Below are 20,048 nucleotides of genomic sequence, written 5' to 3'. Positions count from 1 at the left end.
CCACACTCCCTCCTCCAATACCAAGCTTAAATCTTTCTCCCATAATCTCTTGATAGAAGTTAAAGCTCTGTCCCCCAGACTCTGAATTAGCAGGGAGTAATATACTGATGCCTCATGACCTTTTCCAAAAGCGGTAATCACCACTCTCTGCCGCTGTAGGGGGGTGTATGCTACTCCCAAAATAGTACAGAGCAGATGGTGCAGCTGTAAATACCTAAAGAACTGAGATCTGGGAATCCCAAAATGTTGAACCAAATTTTCAAAGGATCTCAACATTCCACTCTCATATAGGTCACCGAGCATATTAACCTCCCTCACAATCCACTCTGGCCAGCAGAAAGGGGACTTATTAATACATAATTTTGGGTTCAGCCATATGCTCAAGGAAACATTTAAATAAATGTCCGAATTAAACACTCTGGACACTTTTGTCCATACCGAGTGCAAATACGAGATAATGGGGTGTAACTTAACTTCTCCGATTAGTTTGATAGAAAGGCTTTGCAATGGTAAAATAGGGGCAAGAACTTCCTGTTCAATACAAAACCAGGGAGGGGCTCTCTCAGGTGGAAGCGACCAATGAGCCAAATGTCTGAGACCGAATGCATAATAATAAAACAAAATCTTGGGTAGACCTAGCCCACCTTTGTCAATCGGCCTATGTAATTTATTGAAATGTAATCTGGGACACTTACCATTCCAAATGAAGGACTTCGCTATGCTATCAATTTGCTTGAAATAAGAGGGGAGACATCTACAGGGAGAGATTGTAGCAGGTAGTTGAATTTTGGAATACAATTCATTTTAATATCATTAACCTTCCCAATAATAGATAAATGTAATGAAGCCCACCTGCCCACATCGCTCGAAAAACTTTTTATTAAGGGGTCAAAATTAACTCTAAATAAATCATACAAATTTCCTGGGAATAAAATGGCAAATACTTAGTGCCCTGGAAGACGCCCGGCTGAAAAGCCGTCGCTTGGCAGTACTCTGTCAGAGCCAAAGCTTCGGATTTAGACCAATTGACTCTATATCCTGTGAATTTAGAAAAGGAATTAATAATTCTGTGGAGGCAAGGCATAGATCTAGTGGGGTCGGAGACGAATAATAAAATATCATCTGCGTAGAGCAAAAGCTTATGTGCTATACCTCCCGCCACCACCCCTGGAAAATAATCTTCCTTTCTTGTCACAGCTGCTAATGGTTCCAGGGCAAGACAGAATAATAATGGGGAAAGATGGCAACCCTGCCGGGTGCCCCTATCCAGAGTAAAATAATCTTTGTACATAATTTGTTTGTACCACCGCTTCCGGGTGTCTATAAAGTAATGTAATCCATCCATTAAAAGTATTTACAAACCCGTATATTTCCAAAATCTTAAAAAGATAATCCCATTCTACCATATCAAATGCCTTTTTGGCATCAAGTGAGATGGCAAGTGAGTCAGATCATTTGCCACTGACCACATGATATTAATGAAATGCCTAATGCTATTAGAAGAGCTGCGGCCCTGAATAAATCCCACCTGATCTATATGTATAAGAGATGTCATAACTAGCCAGAATTTTAGTCTGGATCAGGGAAATTGGATGGTAACTCTTATACTCGCTTGGATCTTTGTCCTTTTTAAGAATCAGACTGATCCGGGCTTGTGTCATGGTTGGCGGACGCTTTCCATTCTTTAATGAGTCCGTACAAACTTCTACCAAAAGTGGAGCCAGTTCTGTAGCAGAAGATCTAAAATAATTCAGCAGCAAAGCCATCTGGCCCCGGAGCCTTGCCTGTGGGCAAGGCCTTAATTACCTCGCCAAGCTCCTCCAAGGTTACCTCAGAATTAAGAGACTTTTTTTTGCTCAGTCATTAGTTTAGGGAGTTCTAATGGTTCCACAAAGTTTCTAATATCTTCATCAGTAGATGAAGATGTGGAAATATAAAGATCAAGATAGAATTCTTTAAAAGCATTATTAATATCAATGGCTGAGGTAAATATTTTACCACCAGCAGACTCTCTCTGCTTTATATATCTAGCCAAAAGCTTCCCTGCTTTGTACCCCAACTCAAAGTATGACTGTCTTGCCCTGAATAGCCAAAACTCCACCTTCCGCGACAAAACAGTATTATATCTGTATTTCAATCGGGTCAATTCTCTGAGGCTATCAGATGACATTTGCCGCTTCAGCTCTGCCTCGTCACTTTTAATATTCCCTTCCAATTTCATGAGTTCTCGTGCTTTGGATTTTTGAGTGAATGAGGCATACTGTATGATCTGGCCTCTAAGAACCGCCTTAAGTGCCTCCCAAGCCACGCCCACAGAGGATACTGAGGACCAGCTGGTCTCCATATGCACATTGATTTCAGCCTTTAACATTTGATGGAATTCAGGATTTTGCAAAAGGGATACATTAAAGCGTCAACTATATGATTTATTCATATTCTCCGTATGTGGCAACATCTCTAAACTCTAAAGTTTTGCTCTAGGGGGCTTACACACTTTTGCTTCACTATGATCAAGGACTGAGTCCATCAATAGATTAAAGTCTCCTCCCAATATTATATCATGGGAGGTGCCAGCGGCTTGCAACATCCCTTCAAGATCTATAAAAAAGCCCTGATCATCAGTGCTAGGTGCATAAATATTAGCCAAAATCAACCTTTGCCCCTGAATGTCTGCTAAAACAATAATGACTCTTCTTAATTTATCTTTAATCTGTTTGAGACATTTGAACTGTAGATGCTTACTTATCAGTGTAATGACTCCCCTGCTCTTACTTGAGCCAGCACTAAAGAAAACATGTCCACCCCATATCCAGGGTTGGGAGGGTTACTTTTGAAATATATTCCACTACAGATTACAGAATACGTGCTGTAAAATGTAATTTGTAACATATTCTGTTAGATTACTCAAGGTCAGTAATGTATTCTAAATACTTTGGAATACTTCTTCAGCACTGGTAGATTTTTTCACTTGTTTTGACTATAAAAACTCTGCCAATACAGTAAGACAAAATACACATGTTAAAAATACTTTCTCTGAAAAACCTAACTATCTTATGCAGTGTTGTTTCTAAAACAAGATCTATCAAATTGACTATGTTTTAAGGATTTTTAGATACAAAAATACAAAAATTATTATCAAGAATATGATTTTTGCCCTAATATCAAAGGTCTAACTAGAAAGAAATTATGATCTAACGTGAATTTTCTTGATAAAAAAATATGATCGTGCCTGGTAACGTGCATGTAAAATGGCTAGAAATAGCATTTTAGCTTAGCGTAAAGCTGACAATTTACACAAGGTTTATTTCTATTTCTTCTACTCCAAACTTCAAATTTACTTCTCTGTCTGCTCGTATGAATGTAACACATCATAAGAAAGTGTTTCACTGCTGTTCAAATGCACTTTGGATCGCATCATATATATGTATAAATGTTTTCCATCTGAAAGGACTAAATATTAAATGAAACAAATGACAATAAAATGCAAAGTAATCTCTTCGGTAATCAAAATACTTTTTGAATGTAACTGTATTCTAATTACCAATTATTTAAATTATAACTGTAGTGGAATACAGTTACTTATTTTTTGTATTTTAAATACGTAATCCCATTACATGTATACCATTACTCCCCAACCCTGCCCATATCTTCCCAAATTTTCAGCTTCCTGCGGGGAAAGATGTGTTTCTCGAAGAAACACTATATCATATTTCACATGTTTAAGAAGAGAAATAACCTTCCTTCTTTTTATGGGGTGCCCCAACCCATTCACATTCCTCATGGAGAGAGACAATCCACTCATTTTTTGTGTGTCAAAAATAAAATTATAAAGCCCACATTCCAACATTAATGCAACAATCAAACCCCAAACTTCCCCCGAACCAAACAAACAGAAAAAAAAAAAACGTGCGCATTAACCCCGTGCACGACAGCGCCAACTGGCATCCATCACTCTAAACTCAAACAGTCCATGTACGCCTATGAGAGCCCCAGCAACAACTTTGCCATTGGATTGCTCAAGTCTGGTGTTACTATACAAATTTTGTGAGTCAGAATTACACAACAGAAGATAATCTGCAAAACAAACTCCAGCCAATAGGCAGAATAAACACAAAGAGCATGTAGATTCATCCACATAACTGCCCCGAAGGTGTGTTCCCCCACAAAACAAGCTCCAGCCGCTAGCGGAACCAGCACAAATTTAAAAAAGGCCGTTCAGTTTCCTTGGGCAGTTAAAAGAATGTTCAGTGAGCCAGCCCATTCGACTGCTACATGAGTGCAGCAAATGACCCAATCACTCCAATGTCCTGCAAGAAATACTCCACAAAACAATCTCCAACTAATAGGAGGCATAAGCACAAAGAATGTGCAGATTCATTCACAACACTGTCCTGAAGGAGTGTTACTACACAAAGCAACTCCAGCCACAAGGCAGAACAGCACAAAAAGAAACAAAAAAGGCACTCAGTTTCCTCAGACGGTCAAGTGTATGTTCAGTGAGTCAAGCTCACTTTGCTGCAATGTGAGCACCACAAAATAACTTACTCAGTCCACTGACTTTATGAAGGACATCGCTGCTGGGGACATGTTAATATTTTGCAGCCATCCTTAGGATCTATTCTCAATTTGGCCAGGAACATCAGTGCAAAAGCGACCTTCCATTGATGTAAGAGTTTCTTGCATTCCTTGAATAGATCACGTTTCTCTCGTCGAATTCGCAAAGTCTGGGAACAAGAAAATGGTTCTTCCAAGAAAGCCTTCCTTTACTTCTCACCTTGCGTAACACGAGATCTTTATCGGATGATCTCAGAAATTTGGCCAGAATCGCCGAGCCGGAACCCTGTGAGCTCGCTTGATTTCCAGTTTATGGCCTGTTACATATGTCGAGCAGACTCGGGAAGAGCTCATCCAGGAACCTCGACCTTCTTTGTCCTCAGGAATTCCAACAATTCGGACATTATTCCACCAGTTACGGATCTCCAAATCCTCCAGCTTCTCCCAGATGCGCTCCAAATCCACTTTGGTCGCTAATAGATTAGCAGCTAATTCCCTCTCCGATGACTCCAGATAATCAATCCGCTTCTCGACATCCCCCACTCTTGTAACCACCTCAGTGAATTTCATCTCCATGGCAGTGATCGATCAACGAATTACAGCAAGATCCTCCAAGTCAGCAATGTCCTTCATCAGCATTGCCGACACGTTCAACAATTCACACCGAATTTCCTACACTTCACCAGCCAAATCGGCTCCCAGGCTTGTAGCCTGCTGCTCAGGGGGATCAGCTTGAGCACATAAGTGTCTTTTAATGTCTCCAGAGCCCGAAAATTTTGAATTCTTTGACATATTGTCTTCCTAGAACAGTTAAGAATCAGGGAGGGGGGGCCTGAGTAGTTCAGCAAGTATTGACGCTGATTACCACCCCTGGAGTCGCGAGTTCGAATCTAGGGCATGCTGAGTGACTCCAGCCAGGTCTCCTAAGCAACCAAATTGTCCCGGTTGCTAGGGAGGGTAGAGTCACATGGGTTAACCTCCTCATGGTCTGTATAATGTGGTTCTCGCTCTCGGTGGGGCACATGGTGAGCTATGCGTGGAGGCCGCAGAGAATAGCGTGAAGCCTCCACAAGTGCTATGTCTCCGAGGTAACGCACTCAATAAGCCACGTGATAAGATGTGCGGATTGACGTTTTCAGACACGGAGGCAACTGAGATTCGTCCTCCGCCACCCGGATTGAGGCGAGTCACTACACCACCACGAAGACTTAGAGCGCATTGGGAATTGGGCATACCAAATTGGGGAGAAATGTGGAGGAAAAAAAAAGAATCAAGGTGTATTGAATCTCTCAGGTATATGACACAAAAAGTATTAAAACTAGCAAAGTGCACAGAGCTCGCCGTTCACACGTCTAAACCTCACATGGTGCCACGCAACTCCTAATTAAATAATTTTTATACACAATTTACAATTATATTTAATCAAACTATACAATGATCACTCTAAGACTTTATAGATATTACAGTTTCATTTTCTGTTAATGCATGATTTTCTGTAAACGATATGTGTTGTGTAGCGTCTCTAGTTTCGTTTGATATGTCGCTTTAAAGAATTCATTTATTTTTCATGCGTCAGCGCGCTGATAAACATGAAATCTACATAGGTGGAAAATGGGACCTTAATCCCTCAAAAAAAAAAAAAAAAAAAAAACACAAAAAAAAAGTTATTTTGACTAATTTTCAACACATCAGTGGGTAATTTCACTTCATTTTAATATAAATTTAGTTATATTTTATTTTGTTATCACTGTACAATATGGTTCTATTCATTAACATTAGTAAATGCATTCCTATATATTTACTGTGCATTATCACATTGAGAATAAATGGGTTCATGCAAAAGATGAAAAATGTTGCTTTCAGAGGCTTTATATGGAGTTAGGATAAAAATAAGGTGCATTTTAAACTGTTCCGAGACTAGCGCAGACAGACAGCACACTGGAGGTTAAGTCATTCACTAAATAGGGAGTAAGGGAGCATCCTATAGCTCTCTATGCAGCTAAGTGCATTCACTCCTAAAATCCGATCAAAAGTTCAGTTTCAGGCTGCAGATGATGTTTGGATCACTCAACATGTTTGACAGACATGGGAAAATGATAATCAGTACATAGATTCAGAATTTATAATGTATCATTTTATTTTAACATGGCTGGCAGTGATTGGATGATGCTGGACTTTACTTTCAATAAGAATTATTAATTCAGCTTTATAAAAAAACAGCTATAATTACGTCTCAAAAACATGAATAATCAACACTCCTGGACACATAATAAACTATTTGATGACTTTCTATAGCTTGTTATTACTTAAAATTTCACAACTTAGTCCCGCTGTCCACATACTGTATGTGGACATCAATTTTTTGGAAAACTATTTGTTCTAGAATTGTTTTTTTGTTTTTTTGCTTGTTTATTGGGTGCTACTAGTTACAAATCAAAAAGGGAAATGGAAAATGCACACAGCAGTCATGCTTGGGTCTCAGGAGGTTAGTCCAGATTGTGATGTTTCGTGTCTGGTCTACTAATTTAAATTGTAGCAATAATAACATTATGAAAATAATTCTATAATAATATTTTGTAAGTTACATAATTAATTATATAGTAAAGTTGTATACCAATGGAAGTCTATTGAAAATAAAGTTGGATACATCTTATTCACACATATAACTGTTGCTCAAGTCTTGTTCACAGCTGATGGGTGAAATTATTTAGAAGTATTTACTTTTAAAAGTAAAATTATCAAAGAATGCAATCAAATACAAATTTTCTCTTGTGGTCTCAGACTTTTGGACTCCAGTGTATCTCAGAAGAATCTTAAACTATTTTTAGGAATTTTTTCCCTTTCTTTTCATTAACAAAACATTGGACAATAGTCATATTTATGAAGAATGAACACAATTAAATGTGAATAATCCCAGTGGATTATTTGTGAAGTCAATTGTTATTCTATGAATATGATGGGTAATATATATATAATAAATCAAACAGAGGAATTAATTTGTAATTTGTTTATAAGGGGACATTTCAGATACACAGAAATACTAAAATTATTGGAGATGTTCAATACTGCATTAAGAGCTGTGTAAATGGAGGGTCATATAATCTCAATCATGGTCACTGTTTTATGGTCCAGTTCTGTTTTCTTTTTCTATCTTGACTGGCAGACTCCTGTAGGCCCTCACCACGGTCCATCAATCAGTGATGAACTGCTCTACTAATCCATCATGATAGAGCTTCAGTCTCAATGACACAGTGAGTTCTCTGTTTCAGAGTCGTACTTTTGTCATCACTGTTTGACAGGACGCTGTCAGGATTTAAAAAATTGAAGATGTTACAATATGAACATTTTCAGTTTTATATTTAAACATGTTCTGTTGGCAGGGGCAGTGGTGGCTCAGTAGTTAAGGCTCTGGGTTACTGATCAGAAGGCTGGGGGTTCAAGCCCCAGCACCACCAAGATGCCACTGTTGGGCCCTTAAGCAAGGCCCTTGACCCTATCTGCTCCAGGGGTGTTGTATCATGGCTGACCCTGCACTCTGACCCCAGCTTAGCTGGGATATGTGAAAAAAAGAATTTCACTGTATATGTGCAAAATGTATAATGTGTGATATATAAATACAATTATTATTATAGTTGTTACCCTGAAATGAAAACAGGGTGCTATAACGGATTTTATGGCTACTCCACTTGTTTTGCAGTTTTTTGTTTTACATCACAAGATGTGTTAAAATAATATGCCTTGTTAGTTTATGATTCACGTTTTTTATTTTTGCATTCATATTTTATCATTTTGAAATGGCCCACTTTTTCAGCATCCTTGGTTCTGGAAGTTTATAAAGCTCAGGGTTCACTAGCCATCACCATTATGTCCTTAAGTAAGACATTTAACCTCAGGTAACTCCAGGGGAATTGAAACTGTAAAAGTCAATTTGGCTACATGAACAGCTCTTGTTTAGTTAATCTTTCTTATTTTAAATGTGTGCTCAGTTGTACATTCAATATTATAGTTGCTTTGTGGCAAACAGAATATTTTATTCATTTCTAAAACAAACTTCTCACGTATAGTCCTTCTTATTTTCTTTGTAAATCAGAAAATGACCTTTGTTTGGTGCTCGCTCTAGTGTGGAAAAGTGCCAACAGGCACTTTCAACAGTCCAGAGGGTATAAAACACATACAGCAAGACAACAATGACAACGAAAAATATAAAATGGTATGGATGGAGAGGGCAGACCTACCGGTGAGATATTGAGTGTTGGCATCCTAGAGAGAGGCTCTCCACTGCGGCGAGTCATGACTGCAGCTCTGTGTGACAGCAGCAGGTCGTAACTTCAGTCTGTAGAGGGAGGCAGTTTTATTGATAACATCAAGTCACACATTGGCCTCTTCCGAGGTTCCTTGCTGTCTTGCTTGGTGTGCAGAGGCAAGAGGTTTCTAGACCCCTACATTTAGGGAGATCAATACCCCTCAAAGAACAGCTGGTAGAGTATCGAGGGACAGGCCTGTATTGATTTCAGAGCACTGGTTGTACAGTGAGCAGATAGCCTTGGTTAGCACCCTGATTATTTGTTTTAATTATTATTTTAACTTGGATGCACAACTTTAACTTTGCAGAGTGTTTCAGTGTTGTTCAAAGTGTGGCAACTTTGATTTTGTGCTATGATTACAATTACTACAGAGAATGTGGAAAGATAAGTGTATTTCGTGAATACCTGTCTTTGACATCACACCTTACTGAGAGTCTGTTCATTGACAGCCTTTGTTGTCTGCCTCAATAAAAAATACACATGGAACTGTACCTCTTCATATCTTTACTATAAGACAAATCAACTAAACTCCCAATTCAGTTGTCAGTAGAAGTGGTTGTCTAATACCTTAAAAGATTGATCATATTTATGTTAAGTGCTGTACTTTGAGTCATGAATCATGTGATGTCTAGGGAATGGAGTGTTTGTATGTCAAGGCAAATTGAGATGGTATGGATGCTAATTTGCAGGACAGAAAAACATTAAAAACAGACTGGTGTCAAATATTCAGCATTCATGCTTTCATTAGCAAAACTCCATATTTCCTTTCAAAGAACATTTGCATATTTCCTGTTGTTTCATTGAAGTGTTTTAATATACTATCACTGCCATATTTAAATCCAAGAAGAAGGGACTGAGACAGCATCATATGAAGATTATTTTTCTAAACCTTCATTAATTGTAATGGTGGCACTTACCTGCTGTGTTGGCTGCATATGCACTGTACATGGTTTGACCTAAATTTATTTCTTAAAGAAAACCGAGGCTACTCATTGAGTTAATATTTTGTGTGAAAACTGAACTTAAAATGTTAAAATCATTTTGCTAAACTCAACCAACACATTTCTTGAAAAAATAAAAATAAAAATAAAAATAATAATAATATTTCTAATAAAAAAAACAAAAAAAACAATCTGCACTATTTTCACACTGTGTAAAACTAAATAGTAACACGAAATATAATTTCAAAGGTTGAATTGGTTATTGGACTGGTTATTAGGAATTACTTTAGTGTCTAAAAATCCATATTATTCAACACGGCACTGGCTTCTAGGTTGCAAGCTGTTTCAACATGTTTTCTTAGGTTGTTGTTGTTGTTGTTACTACTTGTCTTTTTTATCTTGGTCATTGTCAGTCTTATTGTCTATGAAAAGCAAAATCTTCTCTTAATTGACTCAACCATCACTCAGAGTAAACCAGTCTTTGAATTACTCAACGATGATTCCATGTTTACAAATACAGCAGTGGAGCCCTTTGTCTGGGCAGCCTGCCCGCAACTTTAAGGTTAAGAAGAGCTAGCATTCTGGTCAGGCTAAGACGCTAGTATGCCACTGCATACTACTTGCAAGCATTTGGTCCCTGAACAACAAACTGTGAACTGAGGGCATTGATTTCTTTCCAACATAAGACAAGGGATCAGCCTCACAGAAACCTGGATGTCTGCAGAGAAACCAGACCATGAGGTTCTCCGTGAACTGCATGAACAGGAAATAAAAATTATTTTAGGGAAAAGCAAGATGGGAATACCTTATGCTCCTGTGTCGGGCATTCTAGCTACCAAGGGAACTTACAGTGGATATTATCACAGCTGTGGATGTCTCTCCACAGGCCAACACAGACAAGGCACTCAGAGAATTATATGAGAATATTGGCACCCTTAGACTGTATTCATTGTGACCGGCAGCTTTAACAAAGACAAATTCAGAACAGCCATGCCAAATATTTTCAATACATCACATATAGCAAACAGAGGGACCAAAACATGGACCATTGCTACTCTCCTCCCCAGAATGTTTTCAAATTCCTCCCCTGCCACCAGGCTACAAATTGGACCACTCAGTATTCTCCTGCCCTCATATCGATTCAGTGCTGCTCAGAACAGTTGGGTTATTTTGCAGGACTGTTTTGATCATTGAACTAGGAAGTTTTCCAGGCAGCCTTCGATGAGAAAATTGAGGCCTACACAGATACTGTGACGTGTTGCATTAGGAAGTGTATAGTACACATAGTGGCGGCCAATACAATACAGCTGTACTCAAATAAGAAACAGTGAATAAACAGTGACATTTGTGCAGTCTAAATCATCAAATTTGCTTATGGCTGATCGTTCAGTGTCAGTAAAACCAAGAAGTTAGTGGTGCAACTCAGGAGACAGGACAGAGAGCACACCCCCATCACAATTAACACCAGTGGCTGCATATCCATTTAGTATGGGAACTGCACTGTTCTCAAGCACTTGTCAGCCCTGCATGGATTTTGCAAACCGGCCAGGTGTGCTTTCCCATACAACAACATAACTCACTGCTTAATCACCATAGTACGATGCATCATTGGAGAAATGAACTAGCTAGTCATGACTGTTTCATGAAACTGTAGTAACTATGTTGCACATCCATCGTTCGATCCACGTTGGTAAAACAACATAGAGCTGTCGTTAATGGCGTTACACAGGTGGTGGAGTAATAACATCCGTGAATATCATATTATAAAAGCTCATTAACATGCACACCAGAAACCCTCTGTTTCTCTTGCTGGCATTTATATCCCTCTTCTCTTGATGGATAAATCTGCTTCAGGTGTGATCGATCAGCCCAAGAGGCTCCATTGATTGCCTTTTGCCAGGGGCAATGCTGATTGTCGCATAGGCGTCTCGCCACAATACGCTGCAATATATGGGTTTCCCTTTACATCAGACTTCGAGGTTCCCCCAACACACTTGAGCACATACGCGCATGCGCACTCTTCAAAAACGAATGTTCGTTGGAACTATGGTTTCGGGAAACACCAAATCGTTTAACTATGTTGGTAACAATGGAACTTGTGACCATACAGTAGTTGGCTAATGATGCTTTTGGGAAATGCACCCCAGCACATCTTTTTGAGAAGCTTCTCTCCCTCCAGGATGACTACACCTGGCAGTGTGAGGAAAGGATCATTAAATCACTTTTGCTACCCAAGCCATTGACTGTTCTTGCTGTTACCATCAGGCAGATGGTACCGCAGCATCAGGAAGCCAGCTTTAGGATAGCTTTTTATTTCAGGCCGTCAGACTTTTAAACACATATGACTGTACAGCTCCTCTTCCCCTTTTCATGGACTGTGAGGGTGCAACCGCCCTTTCCCATAAAGCATTATGAACAACATATTTGAGTATTCTCCCAACACTCTCGAACCACTTATACAGTACATTTGTATCTATGGAGGATCTGCATAGCACACTGGACATTATGCACTGGAATGTTTTGCACGAGTTGCATGAGGATGACATTGACAGTATGAGAGACTGTTATTTCTGTGTTGGCAACACCATCCCCACTTTTGTGTTGACAACAATGAAGTATGCTGCTTCACCAACAACAAAACCTGGATTGCCATTGATCTGAAGGCCCTGTTAAGTGACTAGGGGAGAAAGGTAGGAGAGAACCTGGAGGTAGCCAATTCACTGAACCAGGTCATCAGTAGGTTTGGTCTGGGGTGCACCCATTCCCCCATAGCCATTCTTTCTAGCCTGTAACTCTGGTTACTCAGCAGCCACTCTCAACCCTTTTTTCTGTCCTAACCTTTTTGCTTGCACGCTTTGTGTCCTGTATTGAAGCATAAAAGTGTTGGACATCGAGACTCTTGTAGAGGGTACCTATCCTGTGTTGAAGCGCTCAAAATACTCAAGCATGTGAGACATTCAGTAGCTTATCGCATTGTGGTGGCTAGCAGTCGGTGTGTGTTACAGCAACTTAGCTCATTTCTTTGGGTGGGTAAAGCAATGTCTGTGTTATATAATAATAATAAAAAAGAGTTTGTACTGCTTTGGCTGCCCTGTAACATGTACATGATATATGAGCATGTTCCATTCAGAGGGGATCATCCTTATGAGGGCATTCCCCTCATAGACTTTATATTCTACTGTCAGAGGGCTGAAAGGTGTAATAAAACGTTCATTCTGAACTCATTTTAAATAATTTTTTTCTTAAACTCTCTTGCAATGGCCGTCATTATTGTTTTCCCTTCGAAGTGCCCTGTGAAGGCATCATTCATGCCATTTGGAAAGCAGTATGTCTTCTTGTCGAAATACCTGACAAAACAACCCGTAGCGCTCAACGGATGATGAAAAAGAACACTTGAAATCTGATCTGACCGATCTGATCTGATTTGAATCTGATTCCAAACCACCAACGAATGTGGTTTGGATCACACTTGTTTTTGTGTTGAATGTGAATCAAATAGGCCAAAAAAACAGATTTTTTTCTGCCTGTGTGAACATAGCCTATGAGGACCTGCCTAAATCGGTTATCAAGAATTTATAAACTATCCATTGTTCTCAGAGGCTGCAAAAAGAGCAGGGAGCCGAAAGACATGTTGCATGAAACACCATGCACATATTTCAAATGTTTATGTAAATGATGCTTGCGTTTCTAGACTTGTTAACTCAGATTAACACACTTAGTTTAAGTCTTTGGTAATGAATGAAAGACCAAAATGAACACAAAGAAGTTCTGCTCATTGTCAGAAGTGGTCATAGGTCTGTCAAACTGCTGAATAACTGTCTCAATGTTAAGCATAAAGTGAGAAATTTAATCTAATTTATCTTTCTATTCTTTTTATCTATATTTTAGCAACAGTGACAGAGATTGATGCTGTCAACAAATAACGAGAAAGACAGACCCAGAAATGATGCAGAACCTCTACACAATACATACCGCCCTCCGTGAGACTCAATATTTTCCATATGGAGGAAAAATGCAGGTGAAGGAGCTGGCTGTGTGTACCAGACCATCCAGTGGGACTCTTACCTTTTCCCACAGACAGGCTGTATAGGTGGAGGGAATTGGGTGCCTTATCAGTCCTAATGATTAGACAGCTGGAAGTTATTTTCCAGTCCTAGTTTCAGATTAGGCTCTGAAACCCCCACTGGACGATCCAGCCTTCCCATGACAAGGACAGATATATGTTCTGACATGCATTACAATCTGAAATGAGTGCATTTTACATCAATGCCATGATTTTACCCTTAGTTATCTCTGGGCCCATGATTTTAACCATGCCACGGCTGTTCATCAGTCTCAGAAGCCTGTCTAATGCATCATTCTACTTGGCGAAAGCATCTTAAATCGAATTCTTGATCGATGGAGTACGTTGGTTCATTGTGATTGTAGAAATAATGATGAAAGCCTAATGATGAATGAATCTCCCTTCCTCATAAATGATCACCCTTATCAGGACCTAAAGATATATTTTTTTATAAGTCATCTTGTATTGTATGTGTTGTTGGCCATGTCGTCACCATTATTCAGACATGTCTGAGAATGGTCTGTAAACACAGAGGTAAAATTACCGGATCATGGAGTATTGTCGTATCCTTTGAACATGTATTAAAGCATCAGTTTTATAGTGGCCCTACATGTTTTCATTTAGTTTATACCCTCACACAGGAACATTGTTTGATATCTTTTGGCCTTGCTTTGACAGTTCTCTCTGTTTCTCACCCTCTCAACACTCCAGTTCCTTTCGCTCCAGACTCGGGCTGGGTGCTGAAAGACTCCCGGCTGCAAATCCAGCACTCTACACAGATGCTATATGTCTACAGGGTGATGCATGTCTCTGTTGATACACCAGACATCTTTACATGAACCAGAAAATATGCTATCTGATGGAGGCTTGGCTTAATTCAGCTTCCCTCTTTCACTCACTGTGACCCAGTTTTTGTCTTAAGCTTAGATGTACTCACTAGCTCAAGAAATGGCTTTTCAGACGCAAAATAATGAAACATAAATTTACAAACATTTTGTTTCCCCTTCCCATTGAGCTGCATAAGAGAGTTGTCATGGCACTATAGACAGACTCTCTCTCTCTCGGCTGTGGCTCTGGCTGCAGACAGCTCCATTTGACACTGCTGTCTGGGAGTCAGACTCTGTGTTTCTAAAGACAGGGCTTGACTGCTACAGTTTGGCCCAGGCAAACTTTTCAAGGCAGCTGTGCAACTCCTGCCGCAGATAGATTTGTCTCTCGGACCCTTCCTTTTTGAACTAGTCATCCGTCATGAGTCAGCCGCATTTCACTACATCTTAATAAAGTAATCCCCCTCTCGTTTTTTTCTCCCTTTTGGAATGCTCTTGTTCTTTCTGTTTCTCTTTGCTCATTCATTGCACTGACAATGATTTGTTTTCTTTTCAGATTCTGGGTTGAGAAGGGCCATAGTTTATCATTACTCCAACTTCCCTCTCTCTCTCTCTCTCTCTCTCTCTCTCTCTCTCTCTCTCTCTATATATATATATTTTTTTTTTTGTAAAATCTTTGGTTTGCTTGCCTAACAGCATTTATTTTATTCCAGAATATTTATGTGAATGTAATCATTGTTACTGTAGAATTCTCAATGCAATTTGTGTGATTTTCCTCCAATGCCAATTTGGTGATATATAGTAATGGTTGACCAATATGGATTTTTCAATGGGGGATACCATTAACTAGGGATTCAATGCATACATATTTGCAGTGATGGGCACAAATACATGAAAATGTATTTGAAATAAAGATACAAAATTCCTCAGTTTAAATGTATCAAAATAAAATACCAAATACGGTGTGGAAAAAATATCAAAATAAAATACAGTATTTTGTATCTTGAAAATACACAAAATACATGTAAAATTGGCCATTCAGTGAGTGTTTGTTTCATGTCTGCTTGATATCACTATTAGACTGAAATCTATCTGGACTTATTCTGAATGCAAAGAACATTTTGGTGTACAACTGCTTAGAAACTTTTGTTTTCATTTCACCTACCTCTTCAATCAAAGACAATTATATATGAACAGGTACATGATTCTAAACAGTGCAAAATGACAAATAGTTGCCATTTCTATACTTATTTCTGTCCAGGTTACACAGCAGCCTGCTATTACTAGTGGCAAACCCTAATAAATAAATCATGTGTAAAACAGTGGGTACTTTTCTTGCTATCTAGCAAGGAGTAATGCTTTATACACTTGACTAGCTAGTAAATACACAAGCAGCTGCTAACACCAACAACCGATTAGCGAACTGAAGACTGACAAGCTAGCACTAATGTTATTTTCCCCTTGTTAGTGCTCTTTAATTCCTTCATGTTAACTAAAGGCAAATCTGAATGATGTTCCATTTTAGCTTGCTAGCTAACGATCTTGCTAAAGATAGCTAGTGAACATGCTAAAGATAGTTAGACTAGCTCACTAGCTGGTTGCTGTCATGGTTTTATGTGTTTTTGTTCATGTTTTATGTTAATGTCTTTTATTTTGGAAGTTTAGTTCCTGTTTTATAGTCATGTGTTCCATGTCATGTTATTTCCTGTTTCCCTGCCAGGTCATGTGATTACCTGTTTCATGTCATGTGGTCCCCTGGTCATGTGATTTCATGTTTCCCTCCATGATCTTGTGTCTTGCTTTCATTGGTTTATTATCTTGTTAACTTGTTATCAGTTCTGTCTTGTCATTGGTTATCATTGTCATGTTTCTCCCTTGTCCATGTATTTAAGCCTCATGTCTGCAATTGTCCATTGTCAGGTATTGTAAGTGTACATTGTTGGAGCCAAGCCAAGCCAAGCCAAGCCAAGCCAAGCCAAGCCAAGCCAAGCCAAGCCAAGTCTATGTTTTGTTTCACGGTTGTTGGATTTCACTTATGTAAATAAACTGCACCTGGGTTCTAACTTCATCATCATCTTCGTCAGCCTGTCTTTGCCAGCAACGTTACAGCTGCTAACTAGTTTTTATTTCCTCACTGTTGACATGCATTGCATTGGCTGGCGAGAAGTACCATAGCTTAATATTTTAATGGAAATTAAATAACAATTGGCAGCAATTATGTTTTGCAACAAGTAGAATCAACTATCACATCTTCACCTTAACTTATGATGAGTTCCATTCAACTCTGACAGTTTTTTCAGGATTTTCAAACTTCCTACTTGGAAAAGTGCAATGGAACACCACTTCAAGTAGGAATTTCAACTGGCAAACTCGTACAGAAAGTTTCAACACATGTGCCCTTCAAGTGGAGTCAGACATATTGTAATAACAAGTTCCGAGCACATGAATGACCCCACAAAGTCGTATTAACGAGTGGGAAACACGGAATTCTACATGAGAGTTTCCGAGTTGGAAGGGCATGTCGATATTGAAAGATGATGAAAAGCAATGATTTTACAAAATTATTTAAACTTCTTTAATTTACTTCAATAATTATATATGACAGTCAACTAATGACTCACCCTTCACGGTTTGATTTAAGCACATTAATTAAAAATATGTTAGATACCATGCATTTATAAATCATATATGTCATTTATAAGTGATGCAGGTTTATTCACTAATGTTTATTCATGGGCTTTTGCAGCCGTTCATTGTGTAATTGTTCAAGTTTGGCTTCTTCCGTATTTTGTTTCCCACATAAATGTGTGACATGTCATTGTAACGAATGCCCGACTTGAAGGTACAAGCTTCCTAGGTGCACTTGAAGGCAGCATCCGATTTAGCTGAGATGCAGGTGCATGACGTCACACAAACATGTTGGCACAAGGGGAGATATACAAAGTAAGTGATAAACATTCACTTTTATTAGTTAAATTGATAAATGAGTCAAAGTTCCTACATTACATGATATTAAAGTTTGTTTAACACCTGCAGAAACAGTTGTATAAAACATGGTATAACGGGAGCATTGCAGTTTTGTTACCTTACACGTCATCTTCCGAGCATCTGGCAATGGAATGCCTTTATGGCCAGAGATCAGAGATATCAAGTAGAAATATCTCACATCCGAGTTGAATAGAATGCAGCATCACTGCATATTTCCTTGCAGGAATGCAGAAAATTAGCTCACACAATGCTAGATGTAGCTGTCCTCTCTGACATCTGCAACTCGTGTGCATGAAAGTTGGGGTTGGGGGGGCATACCTGAACTAGTTGATACAGGAAATCAGCAGACTAACAAAGAGGTTGACTGGCACAAAATATTTTATGTATTTTGAAAATACACAAATACCAAACTTAAATGTATTTAAATACAAATTACATTTGATTTTTTTCAAAGACTTTAAAATACAAAGTACAAAATAGTATTTTGTATTTGAAATATGTATTTCAAATACATGTATCTGAAATACTGCCCATCCCTGCATATATGTGATACAGGATCATGCAAATAATTATAACAATTACCTATCACATATCCATAAAAATTGTACGAACAATTTTCGTACAAGTTAAATTGTACGAACAATTTTTACACAATATATTTACTCAATATCAGTCTATTACAATTATATAAACTTACACAAATCAAGATATCAAGTCATGTTTGTTTTTTTACCTCCCATTCTCTTTTATTCTTAGTAGGCTTCACTAGGATTATTCAAGTCTAGAAATGCACATCATATAATTAATGACTGTAACCCTCACCACTTAAACCCTGACGACCAGTCCAGTGAACCAGCCTTTGAAAAAGAGACCATGTTTTGAAACATTTCTCAGAAACGTACGGCATAATCCATCTTGGGTCACACATGCACGTTTGGCTGATCGGAAGATGCGTGGGGGGTGGGGGGGGGCTCATAAATCAGCCGTTAAGCAGTGAGGACAAGGCAGGGAGGCTACAGGGTTAATGAATTTCTCTGGTTGGTTGGGGGATGTTCAGAATCTTAGCGAGGGATAAGACTAGATGTGTAGGAGCAGGTTGTCCAGAGAGGCCCCATCAGTCAGATCAAAGGTGTCTGCAGGGAAGGTCACAGGTTTTGGCCGAAGACCTGTCCTGAAGTAGAGAGATGAAGTGAGCAAGGAAGAGTGGGAGAGGACTGGGTGAGGCAACACACTGTAATTCTGCACTTTGTTCATATGTTTCTCACTATCAACTCAAAAACTAGGATTTGATTTGTGTAGAATGTTAAACTTCTGACAAGCGAAACTACTTTCAGCAACCTTGGATTGTACTAGTGATGGGAAGTCTTTTCCACGAAACGGTTCTTTCTGACGGTTCGTTTCAATGAACCGGTTCAAAAAAAGGATTACACCAGTTAATTTACGTCATTGTGTAATGACGTCATTGTACATAATGCTAATACACCAGTGTCGTAGAATACACGCACATACACATTCAATAAAGCCATATGTAAGCGCATATTGCTGATTTTTACATTTTATTGAATTAAGTTATAATAATAAGGGTGTTTATTGTCATCAGTGTTTTATTCGGTGATCTTACAATACATCCTACATTAAAGTTTTGCACCTAAAGCACCCAATACTGACACTGATATACAAATGCAGATGTTCTACATTTCTAAAGCATATACAATGATTAAACTATTCTTAATCAACTCACTGTTTTTACAGAAACAGCTCACTGATCAGCAGTTCTCAGTATTATGTCCGAAAGAGGCGATTCTCAGTTCAGTGTACTGGTGTGATCGACTCGATGTACTGTTGACTCGAGAGCTACTCTGATCGTCTCGATACTGTTGACTCGAGAGCTACTCTGATCGTCTCGATACTGTTGACTCGAGAGTTGCTGTCCCAGGATCAGTGTACTGTTTACTCGAGAGATGCTGTCCCGGGATCAGTGTACTGCTGACTCGAGAGATGCTGTCCCGAGATCAGTGTACTGTTGACTCGAGAGATGCTGTCCCGGGATCAGTGTACTGCTGACTCGAGAGCTGCTGTCCCGGGATCAGTGTACTGTTGACTCAAGAACTGCTGTCCTGGGATCAGTGTACTGTTGACGCGAGAGCTACTGTCCCTGGATCAGTGTACTGTTGACTCGAGAACTGCTGTCCCGGGATCAGTGTACTGTTTACTCGAGAGATGCTGTCCCGGGATCAATGTACTGCTGACTCGAGAGATGCTGTCCCGAGATCAGTATACTGTTGACTCGAGAGCTGCTGTCCTGGGATCAGTGTACTGTTGACTCGAGAACTGCTGTCCTGGGATCAGTGTACTGTTGACGCGAGAGCTA

This window comes from Myxocyprinus asiaticus, chromosome 4 (assembly GCF_019703515.2).
Source record: "Myxocyprinus asiaticus isolate MX2 ecotype Aquarium Trade chromosome 4, UBuf_Myxa_2, whole genome shotgun sequence".
In the NCBI taxonomy this organism is placed as follows: Eukaryota; Metazoa; Chordata; class Actinopteri; order Cypriniformes; family Catostomidae; genus Myxocyprinus; species Myxocyprinus asiaticus.
This window is presented reverse-complemented; position numbering follows the sequence as displayed.